The sequence below is a fragment of the Callospermophilus lateralis genome, chromosome 7 (assembly GCF_048772815.1).
Source record: "Callospermophilus lateralis isolate mCalLat2 chromosome 7, mCalLat2.hap1, whole genome shotgun sequence".
NCBI classification, from domain to species: Eukaryota; Metazoa; Chordata; class Mammalia; order Rodentia; family Sciuridae; genus Callospermophilus; species Callospermophilus lateralis.
Window position 1 is genome coordinate 70,188,394 of NC_135311.1, and position 15,049 is coordinate 70,203,442.

At 41.0% G+C, this 15,049-nt stretch overlaps 1 protein-coding gene across 18 annotated transcripts in view; it reads left to right on the forward strand.

Moving 5' to 3' along the window:
- Window positions 1-384: 384 nt before the first annotated feature.
- The window catches only part of LOC143405204 (volume-regulated anion channel subunit LRRC8B-like), a 176,894-nt gene continuing 162,229 nt past the window's right edge, over window positions 385-15,049 (forward strand). For 12 of the 18 annotated variants that reach the window (XM_076863583.1, XM_076863585.1, XM_076863590.1 and 9 more), the window contains exon 1: window positions 385-641. The gene's annotated coding sequence lies outside the window, so the exon portion shown is untranslated. The remainder of the gene's footprint in view (window positions 642-15,049) is intronic. The other 6 variants (XM_076863598.1, XM_076863594.1, XM_076863593.1 and 3 more) reach the window with 1 other exon arrangement.

Consider the following 15,049-nt stretch of genomic DNA (forward strand, 5'->3'; position numbering starts at 1 on the left):
TCCAGCTCTGCAGCCAAACGTGTGGCTGTTCCCAGCTGCCTGCGGACCCGAGGCTGGGTGAGGGGGCCGGGGCCGCCACATGGCGCGCTTGAGGAGATGGCAGCTGCGCTTTGTTTCCAGCAGCTAGGGTGAGTCACCGGCCCCCGCAGTCCCAAAGCCGGGCAAACACTCAGGTTCAGGCAGCTGAAAAATTTGTAGCAGGAGCGGCTACCCAAGCGGCCGCAGTCTCTTCCTCCTCCTTCTTCTCCTCCGCCGCCGCTGCCACTGCCACCGCCGTGGCCGCACGCCTCCACCCTGCCTCCTCCCAGCCTCCGCCCCGTCCCCTCCTCCTCCGCCCGCGAACTTAGCGGTTCGCGCCTCCGCGCGCCTATTGGCCGGCGGAACGCGACGCGTCACAATGGAGCCGGTCGGAGGCGGCGAGCCGGGCAGCGCCGGGGCTTCCCGCTGAGTCCGCAGCCCCGGGCAGCCGGGAAAGTGCGGGCGCTGGGCCGCCGCCGGCGCGCCCGGAGAGGCGCGGGGCGCACGCTGCGGAGAGCGCCGGCGCCCGGGGCTGGAGTCGCGCAGGTAGGTCGGAGCGTGACACCCGGGCTGGCTAAGGAGGAGCCGAGTCGACCCAGGTGGTGAAGGCGGAGGAGGACAGGGTAAGGGGACGCAGCAGGTGGGGTTGGCTGAGCAGGTGCGGTTACCTGTCCAAGCCTCACCTGCAAGTGAGGCTATGGGCAGGTGGCGCGGCCGGAGAGATGAGTGGGGGCTTCACTGCTCCCTTGCCTTTGAGAGAGAGGGGAGCGTTACCCCTGAAAGGACCTCTCCTGGATGCTGGGGTCTCTTGGGGCAGGAGGAGTGGGCAGCCGCCCAAGGCGATCCCCTCTCTGCCCCAGCACTTGGGCTCTGCACCTGTGTGTGAGTCGTCGGGGCGCCCGGGGAAAAGGTTCTGCTTTCTTAGGCAGGGGTCTCTCCCCACATGAGTGAAACTCCCTCAAGGGGTCTACATTTGGTTGTTTTCACTTGCCCCTGCCTTGGCGCTGCTTGTTGGCAAACATTTTATGCTCTTGGATACTTGGTATTCCTCTGTAATTTGGTGATTTTCGTGATTCTTCCGTTTGAAGGAGTAGGGGGCAACTGATGCCCATTTAGAGAGAGGTTCAGAGTTTCTTTCTCCTGAGCTGTAGTTGGAACAGGTGCTGAGAGGGCAGAAGGGAGGAGGCTGAGAGTTGGCTCATTAATCTGCGTCCTCAACTGACTTCCCAAAGTCCATAGGTTGCCCTTAATCAGATGTCATTTGTGAAAGACTTTTCTCTGTGTCAGAAAGGCTCTCTCTCAATACTCCACCGCCTGTCCCCCACACCCCCAAAAGGACAAACCTAAATTTAAAAACAAAAACCATTGTGTTTTTGTTTTTTCTTGAATGATCCACCCTGCCTAAAACAGTGTGCGTGCACACACACACACACACACATAAAACCTCTATTGTAAACATATTTGCATAAAAAATTTTAATTTGTAAACATGTAATCAATTTAAAATAGGTTATTTGTTCAGCGTGTATTGAAAAGAATTAGAAGCTGAGAGTGTAGCTCAGTGGTAGAGCACCACGCTTAGCGTTGGCAAGGCCCTGGGTCCAGTCCCAGTGCTTCAACTGTCTATGGCTTCTACTACTAATAATTAAGTGGCATCTGCCTTTACCAGACTGCTGACTCCTAAGTCTAGGTGTACAGCTAAAATACAGAAAAGAACAGTATAATTAATTAATAAGTCTAGTACCCATCTGTGCACAGGTTACTCCTCCTGAGAACCCAAAATGGTCTGAGTTGTGGATGTCAAGGTGACTTTCCTTGGCCCCTGGCTTTCCTAGTCAGCAGCTCCACTATTGAAGAGAATGTAAATGACAGTTAATCCCCCAGGTAATTAGGCCTGTATGATTTAAGATTATAAGCCCTAACATGTCTGATACTGTTCTAAGCTTAAAAGAGGGCCCTTGGTTCAGGGAGTGAAGTGGATAAAGTTGTCATTGAGTGCACAGTTGAGTTGTAGCACTTTTCTTAATACCCACTTTTAAAAAAAAGTGTGTATTAGAATTAAGTTTACTGTAATCTATAGAATGAAAACAGCAACATCAATTAAAATAAAAGGCCCTGATGAATACAACTTTAAAAGAATACTAGTTTGTCCAGAGTTTTTTAGACTGATCTATTTTGGTATTTTCTGGTAGGAGCCTGAGATTTGTCATTTTGTGTTTTGCTTTCTGAAGTTGAAGGGGGAAATATTTTAAAATTTAGAAGATGCTGACTTTAACCAGTTTTATATATAAGCAAGTTTTTAAAATTTTCAAATATGTATGTTCCTCTTTTCTCTACAATCCATACCAAAAAAATAGCCTATTTAATCCAGTGCCTGATTTTCATTTAGTCTCTTTCAAGTTGAATTTTCAAATTTTATTGTTATTTCTCCACCCCAGCTTCTTTCTAGTATCCAGTGATGTTATTAGAAATTAATACATTCCGATTATGTCATGTTACTCCCCAGTTGGTGGAATGGTTTGCATTGCCTTCAGTATAACGTCCCTCACTGCTGTATCCACTTCCAGAGCACTGGAGGTACCAGCAAACAACTTCGACTTGTGCCTACCCAAAAGGAATTTTTGGAAACCAAAGCTAATTTGTGTCATGTCTGTTTTCATGTTGCTGACTTCCTTTATTGCTATAGCCTTCTTTCATTTTTATTTCTCATCTCTATTCTCTAAACTTCCTACATGGCTTTATTGTGACTTAGTTTTAGCTGGGGAGTAAAATAATGCCTTTGGTAGACATGATAGGCTATTCTTCTTTTTTGGATCATTAAGATTGAGCTTTAATAAAATTAGGCCTAACTCCAATCACTGAATCTTTCTCCTAAATTCTTATCACTGCGGATCACTGAGAACAATCAAAGAAAGGGTAATAATAAACTCCCTGTTCTATGACTTCCTTTCATTTAGGATTCTACTCAATTGCAACACAATTTAAATTTACTCCTTCAATGCTATTGTGAACAGAGTAAAGGAAATGAATAAAAAATGAGTTGTCAGGGCTTCAACCTTGACCTTTCCTTTTTGCCTTTTTGGCCTTTATGCTATCTTTGATATGGGTCACATGATTCTGCTTGTCCCTTTCCAGGCTGTGTATATTTGAACTTCATCTCCTGCTTCAATTTCAGAGTCCTTTGTAATTCTTCTTCTCTGTCTCATCTTGTGTTGTTTGCACAGCTTCCTTCTGCAATGCCCACTCTTCTGCAGTAGGACTTTAATGGAAACTGCCAGTGCACAGCTTCTCTTTTTCCTCTGTTTCCAGCTCCATGCAGAGGACTGAGAGCTTCCTCTAAGCATCTCTGATGGAGACCAAATTCTTTAAGGCCAAGTAGCATGTTCCTTTGGATTCTTTCTCACATATGCAAAATTGAGAGCATATTCAAACTTTCTTTATTTTCTTCTGTCAAATTATTTTCAGCATTTCAAAATACTTTAAAAAATAAATAAATAAAACTATTCTAATTTAGAACCAGGAATTCTTCAGGCTTTTACCTAAGGGCTTGAACTTTGCAATCTGATGGGTTTGCACTAGAACTGTCCTCACTTTGGGTTAGTTGCTAGATTAGTTAGCTTTAACTACCAGTTACCAAGACCTCAAAGAACAATGGTTTAATTCAAGTGATGTGTGTTTCTCTTTCACATTAAAAGTAAAAGTTATAAACAGATGATCTAGAGATGGGTCCTAGTTCTGTATTCTCTTTTATTGGATCTTTCATTCATAAGATGAGCCCCCACCTCATGATCCAAGGTGAAGTTTTAGCCATCACATCCAAGTTCTCAATAGTGGAAGAAGGAAATAAGAAAGTGGAGAAGAGGGGAAAGGCAAGAACCTATGGTCTCTTAAGGAAATTTCCTAGAAACCATCATATTCTTGTTATATCTCATTATGTAGTGCCTAGTGCCTCTTCTCACTTCCTGAATCAGAGTCTGGGAAATGTTGTCCTTTACTCATACAGTCTTATTCCTAACTAAAAACATGGTGTGGAGGTCACAAGCTTAGGATAAAATGAATTTGGGGGTAGTCAAACACCACAGTTATTCTAAATCTCTCTTTTCTTGACTTGAGGTACCCAAAAGATTCATGAGTTAGACAATACAATAATGTTCTGAGTGGATTGATTTAGGTTATGGGAGCTATAGCCTCATCACTGGATTATTCCATTTGATAGATAAGTAGTTTGAATGAACTGCTGGGAGGCAACTGTATGCAGATGGAGCATAGCTGGAGGAAGTGGGTCCTGTGGGTGGTGGATGCCCTTGCACTGTATCTTGTCCCTGGCTCCTTTCTTGCTCTATCTGCTTCCTAGCTACTGTGAGGTAAGCAGCTTTCCTCCGCCATACACTTCTGCCATGATGTTCTGCTCCACCTCAGGCCCAGAGCAAGGAATCTGCTAACCATTGACTGAACCACTGAAACTGTGAGCCCCAAATAAATGTTTCCTTCTTTGAGTTGTTCATGTCAGGTATTTTGGTCTCAGCAACAAAAAACTAACAAACACAAAATACTAGTTCATATTTCTCCCATCGATTTTTCATAAATTATCTTGTTTTCCTGCTGAAACATCATTGACATTCAAATCCTTTTAAAATATGGCTCAGATTAAAAGCATGTCTTGTGAAATAAAACAGACCTAGATGCAAATCCTGGCTCTGTCACTTACTCATTGTGCATTCACAATCTCCTTATCTGTGAACTGGGATGGGATTAAGTGGGGGGAAAATGGAGTACTTAATATCACACCTGATAAAAGAAGTGGTTGCTTTTCCTTTTTAATTTGGCCTAACCTGTGTGAAACTTTTAAAAAATCAACTCTTACTCTATTTTTTATTACATTTTAAAATTGGTCATTTTTGTGCGCAGTCAAATGAATGTATTTGACTTTCTAGTCAAACTTTTTAGAATTGTCTCCAAAATCAGTTTATGACCCCAATAGTAGCAAAATTGTTCTATACCTTTGATAAAAACAAGAATAGCCAAGATTTCACCTTCCTCATCTTTGATTTGAGTGATTTTTGGCTAATATATCCAGACACTAACCATTACCACTATTGAGTATGTTTCATAGTATTTTTAGCAGTTATTTATTAAGCACTGACTATGTGTCAGACATTATGCTAAATTCTAGAGATGCAACAGTAGGCAAGAATATGCGATCACTACCCTTATGGAGGCTGCAAGATATTGAGAGAGACAGGAGAATTTATCACTGCATACACATGGAAGTTGCCACTGTGAAAGTTGTTAGGAAGGAGACATACAAGTGCTGTTAAAGCATGTGGAAATGGTGAGTTAAGGAACAAAATATTGGCCAGTGACTGCAATGACTAAATGAAGAGTTTTGTGGTTTAAAAGGAACTTAGACATGAGATGAGCTGACCCCAGGCAGGGGCCTGCAGGTTTATAGCACTATTCCAAAGGAGGCAATCATAATGTTTGGAGTCACCTTTAAAATAAGTATATATAATATATAATTTTGCAATGTGATACTGTGAAAAGGGCTATATAACTCAGGAATGATTTAGTTCTGTTACAGTGTTGTTTGTGCCACACTGAGAGAATCAAGTAGTTGATCTGCATCACTGTTCACAAATTTATTTTGAAGCCATGTAGCCAAATGGGGAAAAACTGTTAAGAGACAGTTTGCAGAAGAATAGGGAGCCCATAAAGCAGCAATGGAAAATGACCCCAGGGTGGGAGGTATGGGCAATGTTTTCAGAGGGTCAGCTGGACTACTATGCCTAGGATGGCCTTTCTCAAAGCCAATGAGGAGCCCTAACACCCCATCCCTCTATAATTTTCAGGTTTGTGTAAATAGGAACTCAGCTTGGCAGGGGAGTACCATTGGCAGGGGGGGTGTCATTTCCCCTTGCCCTGTCCAGCTGAGCTAATGGGGGGGGGGAGGCTGTGGGGAAATGTGGCATCTCTAAATCCCTATAACAGCCTTGGAGGAAGCTCTTCTTCCATGTCTCCCACCAATGGTGGTATGGTGTGACTGAACCTTTGGGACAGAGCAATCAGCCCTCAGACTGCAGGTTAGTTCTTGATCAGAGTGGATGCATTTAAGATGAATTCTGTTCATCTAAAGATTTTTAAAGTTTATCTCTCTAGGCAAAACTAAATGAGTTTGTTCCTGGCCCCATTTCAATACCGAAATAGGCAGTCCTCAACTGAGCTGTGACTTGTCTTCCAAATGTGAGTCATCATGCAGTTTCTCAAAGGCACCATGTTGTGCACAGTGGTCGGTTTTGAGAGACTTCTGGCATCTTAGGACTGCACTGGCACAGCCTGAGTTCCCTTCTTCACCCTCCCAGGAATGCCCTTGTACCTTGGACTTCTTGTTCTGCATTTGTCCCAGCATTTGGAATTCCTCCCCAATGGTACATCAAGCTTGCTCCTACCTGGGAACTTCTCAGATGCAGTTCCCTTTGCCTGGAAAGCTCTTCTCTTAGGTATGTGCCTACTACTTCCTTCTCCTTGATGAAGTGCCTACTCAAATGTGATCTCAGCTGTCCCTTTCCTGGCTACCTTAGGTAATATAACCACACCTTCCCCTGTCTTCATCAATCTCTCACACTTGGGTGTAAGGTTGGTTTGATTGTTTGTTTTCAATGTTCATTTCCTCTCACCTCCATCAGCATATAAGTTCCAAGAAAACAAAGACTTGGTCCCTTTTGTTGACCTGCTCTGCAGTGGGGCTTACAAACTACTACATGTAATAAGGTGCAATTAATTTTACCTCACAGGGCATAAAATGAGGATGTTAATACCTGTGCCATCTACTTCACCGAATAAATGAGGAATGTGGTTTAAAATGAACTAAGACATGAGATGAGCCTGCCCCCAGGCAGGGGACCCACTGTTCCAAAGGAAGCATTTCATAATGTTTGGAGCCACTTTAAAATGAGTGTATCTAATATATAACTTTGCAGTATCATACTGTGGAAAGAGCTACATAATTCAGGAATAATTGAATTCTCTTACAATGTATTTGTGCTATACTGGCAAACTTTAAATACAGATACTTTTTTTATACACCAAGTAGAAACATGTGAGAAAGAGAGCTGTATCATTCTTTGCTGGTAATTGGCTGTTCTCCTGGAGGTGCTGTATTTTTGCAAATAGCAATTCTATTTACTCAATTATCTAATTATCTACCCAGAACTAGCTCACCCTGGGCTTCTCCTCGCCTCTTCTCTTCTATACCCCTGCTTTATATTATTGGTAACTAATGAGTCTAGAGACACATCCCTCAGGTCCTCCCTTCACCACCCAACCTCTTTTTTGCTGCCTGAGGCTTTTCTAGGAACATGAATAATTGTCTTTTAGCTGATAGTGTAGTTTGTAGTCTTGCCTATCTTCCTTCTTCCAACCATAAAATTGTTGTCCACACTGCAGTAATCTCTAAAAGGCAAATCTCATCCTAAAGTCATGCTTTGGGATGGTGCCCTTTGCTACAAGGAGCAAGCCCAAGTGCAGCAGTATATCATTTAATGAAGTCTCTCCATATGGCTTCAGTAACTCCTCGCTTTCACCTTTTGCTACTCTGTCATTTCTTCATCCCCAGTGCATATACCATGGATACAGTTATAGCCCCATACTGAGCCATCCTGAACTAATTGCAGTACAAGGGAAAAGGTACTAGGTAGCCAAATGGCTTCACTCCCTGGTTGTTGTATTCCTTCCTTTATCAGGGATCCTCTTGTCAAACCTGTGCCCATCTTACAAGACTGAGTTCAAACATCCTTCTTCTGAAAGTCCATTTCTGACTCTGCCTTCTGCCTGTTCTTCCCGAGAGCCCCTCACTCTTGCCTCTGTGCTGCCTTGAGCCATGTTTCCCAATCCTTGAGCCTATGCCAGAGAACACCTCCATTTCCTCCTGAGTGTTCCTTCAAGGTAAAGAATATATTTTGTTCATCTGCTGGGCTTCCTGGACTGGGCTTCAGACCTAATGTACTGTGGACATATGCAATAAGTGGATATCTAGAGAGAATTAGGAATGAAATTCAGCATAAATATTACTCACTCCAGGGCTTTATTTCAATAACATACTTTTGACTCCTATTTGACCAAGACTTGAAAGAATATCCCCTGGAAGGTTAGAATTAATAAGATATATTATACCTGCTGTTAATAGGTATCAGTGAGATAGTGTTTCTTGAACATTTACTGGGCTCAGAGTTCCAGATTTAGCAACTTGGAAGGGATGCTTGGGGCAACTTTTGCACTTTTCTGAAATAATTTGTGTCTTTGTCTTTCCATTAGAAGTCAGAATTTTAGATGGTTATTTCTTGGCTTACAGGGAGTTTACAACAGTACCTCCATTTTCCTTTGAGAACCCTTTAGAGAATTGTGAAAAGCTGTGTGCTATACTAATTTTCTAAGTTAATAGCTAAAGTTTTTCATCATTAGTTTAAATATTTGTAAATGGTGACTGCCGCAGTCTCCGGCTGGGCACAAATCACGAGTCTCCACACAGCTTGTAGGTTCAAACAGCAATTCTTTATTCCCGAACTCACACCGGCCGTCTACAAACACGTTCTGGGGGAATCCACGTTCTCTGCCCAAATCCACTTCTCCCAAATCCACTACTCTGCCCAAATCCACTCTGCATGGGCTTCTGTCTCCCAAAATATACTGTCTGACCCTAAGCACTCAAGAGGAACTCAGCAGCAGGATACGCCCTATTCTAAAGGGGGAACACCCTAAACACGATCCTGCCCTGGTCCTTGAGCAAGGTCACCTTTCAGAAGTCCTTCCACTAGACAGCATGGGAGTAAGCTGGCAAGGAATTTGTCATACCTACTTGGCTGATGGCTCCCAGCAGGTGACATTTCTGATAATATAAATATTGATTTTTAAAAAAACTCTTAAATGAACCCAGTGGAAACTAAATTAAATGTCAAAATGATTTGCTACTTACATCATCTATGTAAAAAACAACAACAAGCTTTTCTACAAAACTCAGCAGCTTTATATAGTTCATTTTGTTCATAGAACTAATTTATTCCTCATCATCTTCAAAACTTAATCCAATATATGATTCTTTTGTTTAAAAGTTTTCTCTTGATTATCTTTTTATACTCTTGTCACACACATACACATATGCACAGAGTTTATTTTTTTAAGTGCTTGTGACAATAAAGCCCTAAATAGTAAATAAAATTTCTTTTGGATTGCATTATGATTTTTACTAGTATACAGCTGACCATGACAAGTATTTTAAAATGTTTATGCTTATTACTCATAGGTGAAATTTTACTGGAAAAATGTCTCATTATTTAATGAGTTATTAAGGAGTTAAACAGTTTATTTATGCATAAGTAAATATTGGTTGTGAGAATAAGATAGACTTCCTAAACAAATGCTTTTGTAAGAAAAAAAAAACTGGAGTGCTTAAGAAATCTTGCCTCATCAATAAGTTTTGGGAATGAAAACAGTGAAATTCAACTCCTAATCATATGTTATTAGTCAGCTTTATTGCTATTTCAAAATACCTGAGAAAAACAACTTAAGGGAGATTTGAGCATGAGGTACGGCAGAACATCACTGCAGAAGGGCATGGTGGGGGAAAGCTGCTTACGTCAAGGCAGCTGAGAAGCAAAGAGAATGGTGCCAGGGACAAGATATAATTCCTAACGGCACACCCCCAAGAACCTGACTCCTTCCAACTAGACCCCACCTCTGCAACTTCCACCATCCTCCAATAGTCCATTCAGCCATGAATCCCTCAATGGATGAATCCATCCATGAGGTGAGAGCTCTCATGATCACTTCCCCAAATCTCCACCTCCGAACATTGCTGCATTGAGAACTAAGACTTCAGCACATGAGCTTTTGGGGGACACTTCACATTTACACCACAATGAAATCAATCTAGTGACTGATCAGAAAAATGGTTTTCAGTGTTCTACTGACTGATGACTTGATTAGGTCCTCCTTCATTGTTGCTCTAAGGAAAGAAATGGAAACTTTTCTTCTCACTCCCGAAAGAATTTGCTTCTCTGTCATGGAAGTCTTTCACTTTCTCAACATCTATAACCCTATGGGTCTTTCAAAATGATCCTTTGCTTGTGGCTTGAAATTTGTAATCCCCACAAGACAGTACACTATAAACCAACTACTGAGAAGTGAGGGTTTGCCCTTTTGTAATGTGGGAAAAGAATGAATTTGAAAGGGGAAAAAGGAAGACCATGCATCAGGTATTTTGAAGGAGATGCTGTTAGACAAGTGTTGATGATTTGAAAGCATGTTCCATTGTATTACATTTTCCTACTACAATATACCTCCAAATCTCTTACCCTCATTTAAAGATTGCTCATTTGAATGCTAAAACAACAACAAAAAAAATAACACTTGTCAACCTATCTATCAACTCTAAAAGGTAAAATGTCCCCCCATATATGTCAATTTAAGTATTTCCTTTTGGTAGTCAGGGACATTCAGTAGGGAAAAAGCATGGTTAGATTACGTAACTCTTTTCAATATATGCAATGGATAACAAAGTGATTTATCACCATCATCCATTTTAAGAACACATGTACAAACTCTCCTAGAACAGTCAGAAATTATTCTGTACATATTTTTGATACTCACTGTTAGAGAAAAAGAACTTCAGTTAAAGATCATCAAACATGCCAGGTGTGGTGGTGCACACCTGTAATCCCAGTGGCTTGGGAGGCTGAGACAGGAGAGTCACAAGTTCAAAGCCAGCCTCAGCAACTTTGAGGCACTAAGCAACTCAGTGAGACTCTGTCTCTAAATAAAATATGAAATAGGGGTGGGGATGTGGCTTAGAGGTTGAGTACCCTGAGTTTCAATCCCCGGTACTCTCCCCCCACCAAAAAAAATCACCAAACTCTTAACTGATAGCTAGGTTAACAGATAACTGGTTTTTTAAAGAACAATTATTAATCCTATTGGGAAAAATGCTTAAGATTTTATTAAGAATGCTAATTTCTTCCCAAAAGGAGTCTATAAATTGTAACATGTAAAAATATTTGGCTCCAGGTTAGACGAGACATTTATTTTTCTTGGTGGAAAAATGCAGTCTGAGAGGAGTTGAGCATAGTTTGCAGTTGACCTGGTTGTTGTCCTGTTGAGTGGAAAGCCTTTCTTTGGAAACCTCCCAGTTACTCCAAGGGTTTCTGGAGGCTCTGGCCCTCCATGAGAGGACATGGTGCAACTGTCCCTGCTCTTTTGCTTTCTCTCAACAGCTTACAGCAAGTCTTTCCTGAAACACTTAATAGGAACCTACACGACATCCTCTATTACATCGTGTCACTTCTAACACACTCAAGTTTTTTGTTTCTCACATTTATGCTCATGGTAACTTGTAGTACATGGAGCAAGTATTATACCCCTATGATACAAATGTGGAAATCACGTTCCGTAGGGGACATGTAGCTTTGCTTAGCAAACCTCACACTTAGTGGCAGATCTGGTATTCAAATCTAGATAAAGCAGCTTTTTCTACAATATAGTGCCTGACTCCTTTTCACAGATGTATTATTTTATAAAAGGCTCTCACAATTGGGATACTTGACTGAAAAATAATATGAAAATGAAGTGAAATAGATATACTTGTAAAATGCCTAGTAGAAAGTGTGGCTCATAGCAGACCCTAGATTTTTTAAAAAGAAAAATAATTATATTTGAGTCTTTGTTCTGATGTGTTTATATATATATATATATATATATATTTTAATTATATATATATAATTTTTAAAAATTATTCAATAGTTTTTGTTTTTGAACACTTAATATGTGCCAGGCATCGTCAGGTACTGGGACTAAATCCAATGATCAGGAAGAGAAAAAATCCTTTGTTCATGCACTGAACATCCTAGAGGAGGGAAGCTAGGCAATAAGCAAATGCAAGGGATAATGTCATATAATAGATGGTATGAAGAAAAATAAAGCAGCGTGAAGGACTGGAGAGTGGTTAGTGGTAAGAATTAGCTGGGTGGCCAGGGACAGCATTCCTGGGGGACATTTGTGAGAAGTCCTTCATGTGATGCTCACCTGATTCTGACTCTAAGACTTTGGGTCGGGTAAGTTGATTCAAGTCATGGTATGCTGGAGTTATGTGGAAGAGATCCGACAGAGTAGATGGATTTTTAAGTAGTATTTCTATTAGGTATCCTTGAGGATCTTTTCCAGAATGTACATGTAATCACGTGCATACAGTTTTAACATGCCTTGAAATCATCCTTAGAAACCCTCTCCACATTCATGCCTCTGTTCTAGTTCTGTCATTTCTTTTTACTGATAAGACATTAAGGTTGAGAAAGGCAAAGTAAAAATTGTCTACAATGTCATGACTATTTACTGGTTAAATCAAGGACCTAAGATTTCCAGAGAGTTTTCCACTGCTTTGTTCATTAAAATGTGTAAGTAGCTGAAGCATTACATTCTGTAAAGATTGGGGGTCAGCGAATTTGACCTTTGTTGACAGAAATTAAAACAATTATAGTCTCTAAAGCAGCTCCTATTTCTTATGTTCTGTTATAGTCTGAATGTCTGTGTCCTTCTCAAGATTTATGTGTGGGAACCTAACCCCTGAAGTGATAATGTTGAGAGGTGAGGCCTTGGGAAGTGACTGGCTCTTGAGGGTGGAGTCCTCATGAATGATACTGGTGCCATATAAAACAAAGGCTTGCATTAGCCAGTTTTTCATCACTACAACAAAATACCTGAAGCAGGTATTTTCCTAAAAAAAAAAAAAAAAATGTTGAGAGGTGAGGCCTTGGGAAGTGATTGCTCTTGATTGGCTCTTCACACAACATAGCCCAGGCTTTGGCTCCATTTTGGATGGTGGAACATGTACAAAGAAAGGATCACAACTCCAGCCTGGAGGCAGAAGGAGCAGAAGGAGCCAGACTTTCTACTGAACTACCAAAGGGTGGCATAAGATCTACTTCACACCCCCAGTGACCTAATGGTCTCCACCAGGCCATACCTCTTCAAGGTTCCACCACTTCCCAATACTGCCACCCTGTGGACCAAGCCTTTACCATGGGGGCCTTAGGGGAGCACCCAGATCATTTCCAAATCATAGCAAGATCCAAAGGAGCATGTTTGCCCCTTCCTCCATGTGAAGAAACAGTGAGGAATCACTGTAAGGAGTGAGCCCTCACCAGACACCAAATCTGCCAGGAATTTGACATGGACTTCCCAGGTCCTAGGACTGTGAGAAATGAACATTTGTTGTTTACAGACTACCCCATTTATGACATTTTGCTGTAGCAGCCTAAATGGCCTGGGATGTGCATCATTTTATGTAGAGTAAAACTCCCCCAAGTGGGGGATGGTTTGGGTGGCTCTTTTCCCATTTACTAAAATATAAACAAAATATCAGACTAATGGCAAGAAAGAGAAATGCCAAGAAATGGAGAACTGGAAGTGGGGATACTTTTCTTTCCTCATGGCTGAAACTTGGCACTCCATGGTTTTAAAGAATGGATAACGAATGCTATGACTTTCAAGGTCTTTGTACAGATAGCAGAATGACAAGAGATGGGAAAAGTGTTGTCCCTCTTTCAACAGAGGCAGTGATTTTCTTAAAGTGAATAAAAAATCCTCCCTACCCAGCAGTTTCCTCTGGAGACATTTGATACAACTTGGAGATAAACTTAGTCACTGTCAGGAAAATATTCATTATAGCAACTTATCTTTCCAACCAGACTTCCTAAAGATGTCTCAACTCTTCCTATTATAAAATAACTCAAATTGTTGAGTAGGAATTATCCACACTGTGGAATTAGAACATGATTTCCCAAAGTAGCTGCTATTCAAAGATTTTTAATTTGCATCTTCAACATTTTCTAGTAAAATACTTCTAATTTTAAAATCTCAGAATTCTAGCAAGTCTACTTCCTCTAGACATTGATATTTATTGAGCTTTTAGACTGATTTTTTTGTTGTTATTCTTATAAATGCAAAGAAAACCTCATATTTTTTTTCTTTTTTCTTCTTTTTCCCCCCCTTAATTCACTGATGACTCTAATTGAAGAAATTTTTACCTTTTCTCTCAATCAGTGAAATTCCCTTTCCCCAATATTTCTCTCCCCACCCCCATTTTTTTGGAATTTCTACCCTACTTTTTCATCTGTGTGCCTCGTTACTATGGTAATAGGCAGCACAGAAATAGAGAACAAAGCAGATGTAGTAAGCATCTCCTGCATGGTTTATAATGCTGAAAAGGGATCTAGCTCTTTCAGGCATTCTTTATTGGTGGCAGAACCAGACCAGCCCAACTGGGAGGGGCACTGGAACTATGGGCTGATTTGGATCCTGCTATTCCCGTTTTCCTACACTTCACCACTCTTTTCTCTGAGACCCAGGAATCATGAAGGTGAAGAAAGATCAATAGGAGCATATGAAGAGGATGTGGTAGAAAAATTAGCACCATAATAATAGTCAACACACTGCAAAGAACCAATGCTTCTGCTGAAGCATATTACATAAAAGGGTATATTGGACATTTTTAAAGCGTATCAATCCCCTCTCTCTCTCTCTCTCTCTCCCTCCCTCCCTCCTCCCTCCCTCCCCCTTCCCCCCTCTTTCCCTTCCTCCCTTCCCTCTCCTATTTTTATTTTTGGTACTGGGGATTGATCTCCAGGGGCACTCTACCACCGAGCTACATCTCCAGTTCTTTTTCTTTTGAAACTTGGTCTCACCTAAGTGTTGAGGTTAGCTTTGAACTTATGATCCACTGCCTCAGCCTCATAATTCACTGGGATTACATTCATGTGCCATCTTGCCTGGCTACCAATCATTAATTATATTGCTTGAGTTTGCACCATTCAACTTAATCTTTCACTAGAGAAGATTTGCCACCTTAGAAGTTCCCCCTTTTCAAGGCATTTAACTTGTGGTAGATTTTCTTTTAATTTTAAAAAATAAGTAGTCAATTAATGCATGCTTATTTTGTATTTGCTTTAGAATTACATTAAAATATTGTAAAAAATTAATGACATCCATAA